At 34.2% G+C, this 12,295-nt stretch overlaps 2 long non-coding RNA genes across 3 annotated transcripts; one reads left to right on the top strand and one right to left on the bottom strand.

Annotated features, from left to right (window-relative positions):
- Positions 1–3,093: 3,093 nt before the first annotated feature.
- On the top strand, positions 3,094–3,667 carry LOC135125583 (uncharacterized). The gene is made up of 2 exons (XR_010279906.1): positions 3,094–3,324; positions 3,376–3,667. It is a non-coding gene; the product is annotated as an uncharacterized LOC135125583 (long non-coding RNA).
- A 559-nt stretch (positions 3,668–4,226) lies between these two features.
- Positions 4,227–5,362, bottom strand: LOC135125582 (uncharacterized). Of its 2 annotated transcripts, XR_010279905.1 has the most exons (4): positions 5,297–5,362; positions 5,104–5,246; positions 4,614–5,049; positions 4,227–4,563 (listed from the first exon to the last, which is right to left on the bottom strand). It is a non-coding gene; the product is annotated as an uncharacterized LOC135125582 (long non-coding RNA). The 2 variants fall into 2 exon arrangements; XR_010279904.1 differs by having other exon boundaries at positions 4,614–5,246.
- Between the last annotated feature and the right edge of the window lie 6,933 nt (positions 5,363–12,295).

The raw sequence follows: 12,295 nt of genomic DNA, 5'->3' as shown, positions 1-12,295 counted from the left end.
CAGTCCCGTTCAAAACGGGACGTCTGGTCACTTTACCCATAACCCAACATTCCGTATACTATGTTCTTCAAGGTCGGAGCACCTTTAGTGACGCTAGTGACCTCTTTATGTCGTTCCGTAAGCTCCCCATGTATTTCTTATCAGTGAGGTGAGAGATTAAAGAGAAGCCAAATGGTTCCACTTTGCGCGCTGTTTGGACAGATAAAGAGGAGACGCTTTCTATCTCAACAAGTTTTCTGTGCGTAGCCATCGTAGTTGTGCATCGTAGTCAGTGATCGTAGTAGACGTAGCTCTAGCTCCCTCTCAGTCAGTGCTTTTTCAGTGACGTGAGGAGGCAAAACATAGATCGAAAACATAACCAAATTGTTGTTTTGTTTTATTAGTTTATTTAGAGACAGTCATGAAGTGTTTTGTGTGTGATCGCGTATATTCACCGGGTGGAGAATTTTCATTTCATAAGTAAGTAATGCGATTTCATTTGAATAAATAAAAACGTTAATATATATATTGTAATAACCCAAACCTCCCGCCTTTTATTTGACATTGAACAAAATTTGAAAAAGCCCGCTAAAATTTGAAATTTGGCCTTGGCTGTGATCGTCTACAAAAGTGGGACCCTACATTGTGTTTTGAAAACGGGCGGGAGGCGTTCGTTCATACAAATTGGCGCACTGCGGAGCGGGAAGAGTGACGGATTTAAAAAACTTATATTTGGAAAAAAAAAACTATGAAAAATAAATCCAATAAGAGCCCAAGAGACCTTGGCCAAGGGTCCCAGAAGAGCTTAAAGAATTTATTCCTCAAAGAAAAAAAAACCTTTATTTTCACTCGAACCTGAGAACATAGAATAAAGATTAACAACCCTACAAGTACAACAATAAACAAAATTAAAAGGTCGCGGAATCCTCGGAAAGATAAATGGATGGCAACGTTCCAGATATTATGGCAGTGTGGCCTCTACAAACAAAATGGGGGGGGCGCACAGCGAACGCAGGGCGAAGGCCCCACTCCCCGTGAGGGCCCACGAGGTTCTCCTGCTTCACCACTTCACGCGCGTGGTCTTACGCACCCACCTGACATAGGTTGACCTTCCTGCCCCCGCCGATAGGCAGCTGTGTAAACTACGAGTCAGCCAGGGTCGGAAGTCTGGCAAGAGCCGTAACCACCCGCACGGAGTCGCCGACGCCACCGCGGTCATCCCACACGACCCCCGAGTTACATAGCGCTATCAAATTGAGTATTGGGATTTCCGACAAGCAATCAGCAAAATTTAATTGGCCACACTCCATCAATACTTGTTTTAAATACAAAGAAATTTAAATGAGGTTAAATTATGCACGTGTGATCAACAATCTTATACAATAAAGAAAATGAAGTGAGAAGTTATTCATGTTTTTATCGATAACTTTAAAGAACAAGAATTTTGAAAGAGATTAAATTATTCACATTTTGGCAATGATTTTATTAAATTAAGCTACATTTACATCGCTGATTCTTATCAAAGGAAATAAAGAAGCTCTGGATTTTATTGAAATATTTATCTGACATTAAACAAAGAAGTTACGACTGCGTTAAAATGGTCTGGGCAAAGTTACGTTGTTGACCGAATTAAACAAACAAACCCCCCTCCCTTCAACACATCCCCAAACAAAATACCCCAAAAAAAAAACACATACGAAATAAACAAAACAACACATAAACAAACGACACATAAAATATGCAAAATAAATAACATATAGGTAATCGTAGGTGCTCATTCGTTTTGAATTGTACCTTCCTTTCAATAACATTAATTTTCAAATTCATCGACAAAACTTTCGGTCAACAACAAATCCCCGATGACTAATACAAAAGCTCACAAAGGACGCCCTTGAAATTCCCCGGTCAACACCCCGTACCCCCACCCTAACACTTTCCCTTTCTATTTTTTTAACGGTTGAACATTTGAAAACTTACATGAAATTTTCCAGAATTAGAGTTTACAACAACGGTTAATAAATCGAGGAAAAGCCATTGAAATATCTCAGATTTTATAATGTCAGCCAAATTGATGTGCCTAATTAATTGATGTTACTAACACCAAGAAAATCCCCCGTCCCCCAGACTATAATATTATTAATTTTCTGATGCCGTTCTCAACGTTGTTTTTGTTAAAGATTCACTTGTTCAGATTACGTTTGAATTTACTTTACTCACACGTGCTGAAATTATGCAACGCAAAATAATACCTCGAAAATTGCCATCCAACTTTCCGCATAACATTCGCTAAATAAAACTGCCCTAGCTAACGTAATTCCCTGAAAAGCCCTACTAAAAACGGATTGAAATTATGTTGAAAAGGTTAGTACGAAAATTAACGGCCATGGCGTCATCCGGAAGTGCCGCCATTTTTGTAGCGTCCGTTCGCGTATGTGACACACACGCGAAGCTCACATGTGTGGTTCCCGCGCCTCACCTACTCCGTAATCATCGAGAAGCAACGCCGCTTCTTCCACCAGCACACCCGGAATCACGTGGAAACATACCTCTTGGATCTCCAAATCAAAAACGTGTTCACCACCGAAATAAGGCCTCTCTCTGTTCGAAATGGAGCAGAGAAATCTTACGTTCGCTGGTTCGTCAGAGGGATGGAACTCCGTTGAAAGGAATCACCGCTGAAAACGGAAACAAAAAAACGCACAGACACTTGGAAAACGCAGAGAGCACCAACTTGACGTCTTACTCGAAAGCAAGACGAAGTCAATATGGCCGCAACTCACCCTTCTCCAATACGACCCTTCTGCGCACCTCCCTCTTAGTGGTTTTTGGTTTCTTTCCATTTCTATCCCTTTTCTTACCAAAAGTTTGGCGCGCGGAAATTTGGTTCGAAACGGCTTACTACAATATATATATATATATATATATATATTGACGTATATATATATATATATATATATATATATATATATACGTCAATGATAACTTTTGGCCTCGCGCCAGATTTAGGCAACAAGTAATGGGAGAATATGAAAACCACATCCTAGCCTCAAACCTGTCATATCAGTGTTCAAATTTGTATTTATGGTTGCATCACGGGGGTGAAGGTTGTATTGCCGAATAGGCAACATGAATGACATTGAGCTTGTAGACGCCGGCATCGCATTTTGAGGGGCAAGGGGTGGCTAGTAGCACACTGCGCAGATGCAGCCTGTGGCTGTGGGCTCCAGATTTTTCCCGGTCTTTTACTGACATATGTCAATGTTATGCGATGCAGTGTGATGTTTTGGAATAAAAGATGTTTCACGGCTTTAATTCTCGCAAGTGACCGTGGAATTTATGTGAAAGGTAATAAAAATATAATTATGTGCTGATTGTTTGATAACAACCATGTTTCAGGACTGAGGCTTGCGCTTGAAGCAGGGGCAACACCATTGCAAAACATCACTTCGTACTTCGAAGTATTTGGAATGAACTCAATGTGAGTACCTTTTACTTTAAAATAACCTGGAGGAAATGGAAACCCTTGAATGGATCTGGTACTCCCATTTGACGTCTAGAAGTACTATGGTGGAAGGTTTGTGTTTTTGTTAATTTTTTGTTTATAACAGAATTGTTTTTTTTTATTTTATTGTTAATTTTTGAATTGTACATTAGTCTTTTAATGTTTAATATACTTCGTTTGTAAAATTTTATGAATTTTATTTCTTTCCATTAATAAAACAAATAAGTAGTGGTAGGCAATCCGTATGACACGATGCTGGAGTATGCAACTGGCAATACACGTAGCATGCATTTATTTGAATTTCCCACACTTTTACATCGCAACATGACCGTCGAGAAATGTCACTGCTGCTGCCAATGAAATACATGGAGCCTGCGCTTCTTCTATATTGACTGTTCTGTGGTTGCATCATTTACAAACAAGCGAATGCTTGACACGTTTTAAGGCAGGTAAATATTTGGAGTTATAGTTTAAACTGTTTTCGTGTAAAAGAAAGAAAAAGTGGTATGAATCAGTTTATTCAGAAACAATTTTTTGGAATTAAAACAGCCACATAGAGGCTGAAGAAATTAAGATAATCAAAGATAAAAGAAAACAACTTAAAACTAGGAAAGCTTACTTCGTAGTAAGTGCAATTATATTCTATGAACATTTAATACTACTATACAACACCAAAGTAGATTATTCATATTTCTTATGAAGTTAAAGATTGCAATTATTAACAAAGTTGACAACGTATGGATAAAGTTAAATATATATCTTTTAGTCGAAAGAGGTGTCTGCATAATTTGTTACAAGTGTTTGCAGGTATATTTGTACAATGCAACAGCTGCTGCATTCACTATCCAAATGTAATGTATAAATAATGATTTGTCTGGTGTATGGTGCGGTCTTAAAATTAGGTATTTTTACTATATTTCAATTGGATAAATATTTTTACACATATTTGTAAATTCTCGTGCTTTGCCAGTTTTAGACGTAGGAATTTTAATTATTAGCGTATCGTTTTTGTCTTGAATGCCGTCATTCTTTCTCAATTTATCCATTCCACATGCTCCTACAACTTGTAATAAAAAATAAACCTAAAACATAATGATTTATAGACAATGTGATTGACCTTGTTTGAGATCACCTTTAACATCAGGTACATTTAATCATGGGCTTCTGTTAAAAATTTTGGTAAGTCTTCTCTTGTACATATATTTGATTTCTTGGCAACGTAACCTATATTTTTGCTTGAAAACTTGATGTACTTAGATATATCTATGCTGTTTTTTATTAACAGAGTTGATTTTAACTACGACTATGCACCCAAAGTGTTAAAGATTTCACAGAATTTGCTTTTCCAGCGAAATACTCGTATGCAATGAGGTGTTCTCCATATATTTCGCATGGTTGTTTCTGCGCCAAAAAAAAAATTTTCATACTGCTTTTCATAAACTGTGGCTGAGTTTTTGGGTAATAAATTTGATATATTATCTGCCAGTTTTTGCAAGTTCGGTCGAATGCATGTAAAGTTCTTGTTATTATAGCTATCCATCTCTATTTTGCAATTGCTGCAGATCTTTCTGCAAGCAAAAATATTATTAAAAGTGCCAAAAAATAAGAGGTATGCTTCATACTTTCATTTAAAATGGGCATGTAAGCTAATAATCTGTTCTGTAATAATAATAAAAGCTTATTATAGGTTATGTAGATACAAGAAAATTGTTCGAATTCTTCCATTCCGCATACTCCTACAACCAGGTTCGAATAAAAAATATACCTAAAACATTATGTTTTGTAGACAATGTGACTGACTTTCTTTGAGATTACCTTTGACATTAGGTACATTAATCACGGGCCTCTGTTAAAAATTTTCGTAAGTTTTCTCTTGTAACTACATTTGATTTCTGGGAAACATAACCTATATTTTTTGCTTGAGAACTTGGTGTACTTAGATTATATCTATGCTGTTTTATAATAACAGAGTTGACTTTAACAACGACTATGTAGCCCAAAATGTTGATTTCACAGAATTTTCTTTTTCAGCGAAATACTCGTATGCAATGAGATATTCTCCATATAATGTTTTCCATGGTTGTTTCTGCACCGAATAAAAACTTATTACAGGTTATGTGGATACGTGCATTGACCTATTATAATTGGACTGCGCGTTGCTGTTTGGAAACCGTATAAGTAATGTTGTCAACATGATTAGGCAACCAGTAATACCCATTGGGGGCAAAAGAGTACTGAGCGACATAGGAAAATTAGGGAATATTTGTTTTTACATCAAACACTAGAGTTATTTAATGTTTGTTTAGCATCTAATTAACATATAATCACAAACAACATTGCTTGAAACAAATATTTATTTAATCTTATAGCTAATACGCAAAAAATTCATTTTTTTGTCGTTACAAAGGTCGAACATTTTATACTAATAGATTTGAAACGAAAAAACTATTGAACAAACTTTATGAATCTCAACAGATTTTGAGAAATTTATTAAGACTGTCATAATAATGTGATATAATTTTGAAATTAATTACTAAAACGATTTAATATATTTATACATACACTATACATGATCGTTTTCCGGGTTAAGTTTACACGGTTCCAACCCGGAAAACGATCATGTATAGTATATGTATATGTATATCATTCCGACCGTAAAAGCCTCCGAAATTATATACATATACCATTGTTTAAGTATATATATAATATACTTAAACAATGCATATACTTACAGAATTTTAATTGATATCAATTTTAATATCTGTGTCTAATCCTGTTATCAAATTCATTTCGTTATTCGCTTATTTCGATGACGAATCCGAATTGCGAAATAAATTTTTAGAACAAGGTAATTTAGTTGAATATGGTGATTATTTAATGAATCCTGATTTAAGATGTGATCGACTAATTCGCAAAATATATTTTTTAAATTAATGTCTTAATTCTTAAATTAAACCATGATACAAGTAAATTTACTTATACAGGGTCATTATAAAATATTGTAGTCGAAGAAGGCCATGATTTTGGTGACATTTTGTGCCGCCTTTTTCAGTTTTGTGGAAAGGATTACACTAATATTGGAATTTTTATTTTTAGCGCCACATTAGTTGACATTAGCGGCTGCACTGTTTCAACGCTTCATCAAATTCTGTCAGATGTCAATAATTTTTTCGTTTGTACTGGTACGTTTTCCCTCACTTTGTGCGTTAATTGACTTGTCTTGTTTTCATTTTTGCTGTCTTCCCCTTTGTTAGAACTTTAATAAGTGTCTCAAAAAACAGTTTTTATCAAAACTACAGATCATTGTGGAATAATCTCAGGTAATGAACAGAGAGGAATAACTATGGTCAGTGTTACAAATGATTTTTTTAGTTCTTTGGCGCAATCATCATGCCTATTACCGTAATGGGGTGTTAAATGAGGATGGGGATGGAGTGTACTCTGTGGAGGCGTCTAAAAACGAGTATCTAGTGAAATGTTCTGTTGTCATTGATGAAGAATCTTTGAAGACGCTATACGGCGAATTATGGCCAGATTTAACGACACTGGTAGCATTTCTAAGTGAAAACCGACGGGGAGACCTCAAGTTAGTGAAGACGTTGTTGAAGATTTAAGGATGAGAATGGAACAAAGTCCGAATAAAGCTTTGTCAAAAATCTTTACTGTCCGGAGTACCATACAGCCCATGTCAGAAAATCGTAAAAGAGAAGTTACATATGCATCCATACAAGATTTTGTTGGTTCAGGAGCTGCAACCAGCTGATTTTCCTTGCCGCGTTGGGTATTGTAGTTGGTTTCAAGCTGATATGGACGATAACGGGATTTTCGATTTGTCGTTCTTTTCTGATGGAGCCTGGTTTCATCTGTTAGGCTATTATGTCAACTGACAGAACTTCAGAATTTGGTGTATAGAAAATACTCACACTTTTGAAGAAACACCATCACACGCAATGAAGGTTGGTGTGTGGTTAGCTGTTTCCAGACGACGATTCATAGGCCTGATACTTTTTCAAGTAAATGAATGTGATCAATAAACAAAATTAGATGTAGAAAGTGTATGTAGGTACTGCAATAAAGTTTTTTATTTTCAGTAACTTTCATTTTTCTTTCGGTGTTAGTTGCATTCTCTTAATTTAAAACTTACTTCAACTTACTGTTTAGTAATAATTGTAATTTTACTATTAGGAAAGTTAAAAATCTTTATTAAACATTCTGTTGTTTCAAGAGATCTCATAATCAGCTACAGAACTCTTAACACTATGCTCCTGAAATTTTATTGGTTTTTTCATCTTTTTTCTTATAGAAATTTTGAAAAATCTTGATATTAGGATGGCCATGTGGGCGTGTTTTGGGTAGAACCTCTTTGACATTCCTGTTATGCAGATCTGGCATGTTTCAGATATCTAGAAACTGCAAAGCTGAAGGTAATGTTTGGACATAGCAGTTTTCACCTATTGTAGGGATGAAGATCAAGGCTTTCAGTTGTGTTTTTTCAAGAGAAAAGCACCAGTCACAAACCATGTCTGCACCAATATTTTGACGATTCCTTACAATTTACAAACAGAACTTTCGCGGGATCACAACTTTGGCAAAATTATTTACTGCAAAAACTCATTGGGTACTCATAGTGTTCGTTAACTGTGATAAGACTTGCTCTGCTATTGTCCATTACGTGATTTTTCACAATTTTTACCTTCAGGGTACCTATAAAAATGTAATTTTTTAAATAATTACCGTGTTCATTGGTTTCGACAAACTTAACCTCACTTTTTGGATTTCATTATTTGAAAAATTATTGCTTCTTTGCAAAACAGACCAGATGATTTATTCTGTTCAACGCCAATCGACTTTCCAAGGTGTAATTCATGACAAAGCCCTTAAACGTTTTTCTGACAATTTACAATTTTTGAAACTGAAATGTATTGCAGTGGCGTTCACAAATGCTCGATAACACTGCAACCCTTAATGCTCTGGCCTGGCGTCTTTTCGTGTCTATTTAAAATGAAATTAAATCGCAAACCTGGCATATCAATTTTTGACACATTTGATAGATTTGTTTCGACGTTCGTGACATTTCAAAAGAGTTGAAATCATTTTGGTGATTAGCGGCACGAGAAAAATTTCAATTGTTTTTCATAGGTGAGTTGACTACAATATTTTATAATGACCCTGTATAATGAATTAAACAGGATCAGTTATTCTCGGCCGTAGATAGCGATTAAGATGAGTATAATTTCATGTTTTGAAATAGAAAAAGTAAAATTTGAACAACAGTAATTTTATATGTAGTAATAGTAAAACTGCCCTATTACAACAGTTCCCTTAGCTTTGCTAAGTAAGTAAAAATAATGTAATTAGTTGTAATAATTAGTAATTAAAACCAGTGAAATGAAACCGTGGGATCTTGTCCGTATCTTTGTTGGCAGTTAAATGTCACACAAGGCTTCACCACAGTAGATAAAATGTCATTTACACATAACAATTTAACTAAAAATTTAATATTTTATAGAAAACAGACCAAAATGAACGAAGTGCCCCAGTTTTTTGCTATAATGGGGTTCGCGCCAATTTACACCAATGATGCTTTTGCCCCGAATGGGTATTGTGTGTTGCCTAATCATGTTGACAACAGTTTAGACACAGATTATGGATACCAGATAGTTCACTCAGCTGTCGGCACTTTGAAGTCGGTGTCCCGAGATTTCAAGCGGTATTCACGCTACTACGCACGCTCTACCAAAATTGGTTCGCAAGCTTTGAATTTAAAAGCGCGGCGGTCAGAGAAAAATTACAGCGATGATGCAAGGAATGAGGTTCTAAGTGAAGAAAAAACGAACAAAATACTTATTTGCCTTACACAAAATGATTTATGATTATTACAAATGCTTAACATTTCACAATTTCCTCTGAAAAGAATTGCGGACACATGCATCGGCATTAAAAAATTTTAGAGCGTAAAAAACACGTATTCTCGAATATAGTGCTAACAAGAAATTGGTGTTAAAATTTTTGCATGGTGAATAAACGTAACCTCTTTAACTATACGGCTTATTAAAGGGTTACCGAAAATTAGAAGAATTGGAGGGAATAGTTAATGAAATTTGCTGCGCTTGCCTTTCTGAACTTTGTTGTTACAGTTTTCTAATCTACTCGTCTTTATAGTGATCTTCGATTTTTGGTGGTTATTTAAGACTGAAACGAGTTTAAAGGAAAGAAGGGAAAATGTTTTATTCTCTTATTCATTTACAAAATCAGGCATTATAGACAAGATATATTTACTAAACGATACTATAATACAGTTTAATGCAGGTAGGTATTTATTTAACTAATTTTCTGATTATCTTAAAACTTTTAAAAAATCCCTTCGTAACCAAAAAACGTAGAAATTAATCCTTGTAATGTTATTTATTCCCTGAATTATTACCTAAACTTTTATTCTTATATCTGCTTCATTGTAAATGTTATTTTGCGTGTTAATCTGTCGAACCAGTTTCAAAGAGATTTAAAAGTGCTGAACCAATTTTAGTGTCATGCGCACGGAAAATTTGCGGACAGTTACGCCCACAAGTGAACCATCTGGTATCCGTAATCTGTGTTTTAGAGCGGGCACGAGCAGTCCATAATAGTAGGTCCATGGGATACGTGGTAGATACACATTGTTCGCTGCCATAGAATGTCGCTGCACTTCACGAAATCCGCTGTTGCCATGAAAGGTTGCGACGTTGCAAGATTACGCGCAAATTTAGTTAATAAATTATATTTATAAAAATAATAAACTGGATGTGTTTCTAATAACTAATAAAAAAGGTTAACAAAGTGTATAGAATTACTGCTAAACCGAAAAACAATTTATAACCTTGTAAAATGTAATTGTGGAGCTAGATAATACTAATATGACAACACCGCATTTAATTTCTATGCCGATTTTTGAACATAGAAAAAGCACATTACTGCGCGATTTCGAAAAAAGAAACATTACTATTTTATAGCAGCTTTTAACCTCTCTTTTTATATTTCTCCAAGAAAGGCGTACATGTCAATTTTAAAATACCAGTTTAAGTTGGAGTAATAAATTTACTTTTATGTGTGTACAGGCACTTCTACCAGTGATTTCTACAATTAGCAGTACAAGTTTTTGTTAATCTCTTAAATTATTTTTCTACTTATGGACCCAATCTGGATATTTGTTTGAGGGTGTGCTTTAAATTTTAGGAATTAATATCTTGGAACGTTATGCATCGTTTCCATACATTTTTGAGCTTCTGTTTTATCTTCTAATCACTTGGAATTTCATTTCCAAAAACAAAAATTGTACTTGAAGTGATAGATATGAAGCTCATTATTCCGAAACATGTAATTATAAGGTCAAATGTTACTGTGCATGAAATGTATTATTTGATATAAAGTAACTTTTGACATCGCATTCTTTAGATTTTTTTCATGGGTACTTTACAGTTAATAGTATCACCATGAAATTGTTTCTTAGATTTGTTTTTTTCTTCCGGTATTTGAATCACAATTTGATATTCTTAAAACAACGACAATTAATTTAACTTTAGCTTGAGTTGTGAACCTGAAAGTTGTTTTGTATGAATTTGTGTGACAAAAGTGTACTAAAGACGAAAATAATTACTTATACTCTTTTACAATCATTAATTACATTTGTAGCAATTTTTGGCCTCTCGTATTTTATATTATTTTATCCAAGAAACAAGCGAAATTTGAAAAACCAGTTTAATATTTTAATGGAGTAGTAATTATGAACCCAAATGTTGCTATGGATAAAAACTATTATTTGACTTAAATTAACTTTTGGCATCACAGTCTTTGGATTTTTTTCGTAGATACTCCACAGTAAACAACATAATTATAAATCTGTCCCTTTGATTTATTAATTTCTCAATCCGCCGATATTTGAAAGACGATTTGGTATTCTTAAAACAAGGGCTACTAATTTAATGTTTCCTTGGACTGTGGGCCTGAAAGTTGTTTTGTATGAATCCATATGGGGTCAAAGTGTACTAAAGATGAAAAGAATGACTTCGTTTATAGCAACTTTTGGTCTCTCGTGTTTAATATTTCTCCAAGAATGTTTTTAATTTTGTAAGATATTGGGCCAATAAAACATATACAGACAACATTATTTGCAATTCTTCCAACCACCTATGGATTCATAAAATATCAACTTTTGCATCTTTAATTGAAATATTGTTCAATTCTAATCTAAACCATAAAAACTATAATAAAGAACTTCAGTCCATAAAACAAATTGCAATAAATAATGGATTTAAAGTAAAATTAATCAACAATCTAATTGACAAAATAACATACAAAATTAAAAAAAAAACAATGTTGCTCGTTGTTCAAAACGGACCATGATACTAAGGAAGACATAGGTAAATATTATTCTCTGGATTTTATTGAACAAAATTAAAAACATACTAAATAGAGTGAATAAAAATGTTAATATTTCATTTAGAAAAATTAATTCAACCAGAAATCTGTTACTGAACAACAAAGATAAAATTACTTAACTAGATAAAGCCGGAGTCTATCAATTACAATTTGAATGTTGAGATTGTGCCTTAAATTTTACGAATCCAAGTCGTGAAAGAATACACTACATGAATTTCACTGGTTTGTGTTGACTACATTTTGGGTTTCCAATTTTAGATTTATTAATCTGGTACTTCGTTCCAAAAACAAAATTATGCCTGTAAAGATGGGCTAATTACGTGTTTTCACATATACGAAGTGCACGAGTCCGAAAGTTACCTAACATGCAATTATGAGGTTAAATGTTGCTATGGATGA

The sequence above is a fragment of the Zophobas morio genome, unplaced genomic scaffold, assembly GCF_036711695.1.
Source record: "Zophobas morio isolate AGI-343-1 ecotype UQ-CSIRO unplaced genomic scaffold, CSIRO_AGI_Zmor_V1 ptg000009l, whole genome shotgun sequence".
NCBI lineage: Eukaryota > Metazoa > Arthropoda > Insecta > Coleoptera > Tenebrionidae > Zophobas > Zophobas morio.
The sequence above is the reverse complement of the archived record's forward strand: the minus strand, read 5'-3'. Positions and strand labels throughout refer to the sequence as shown.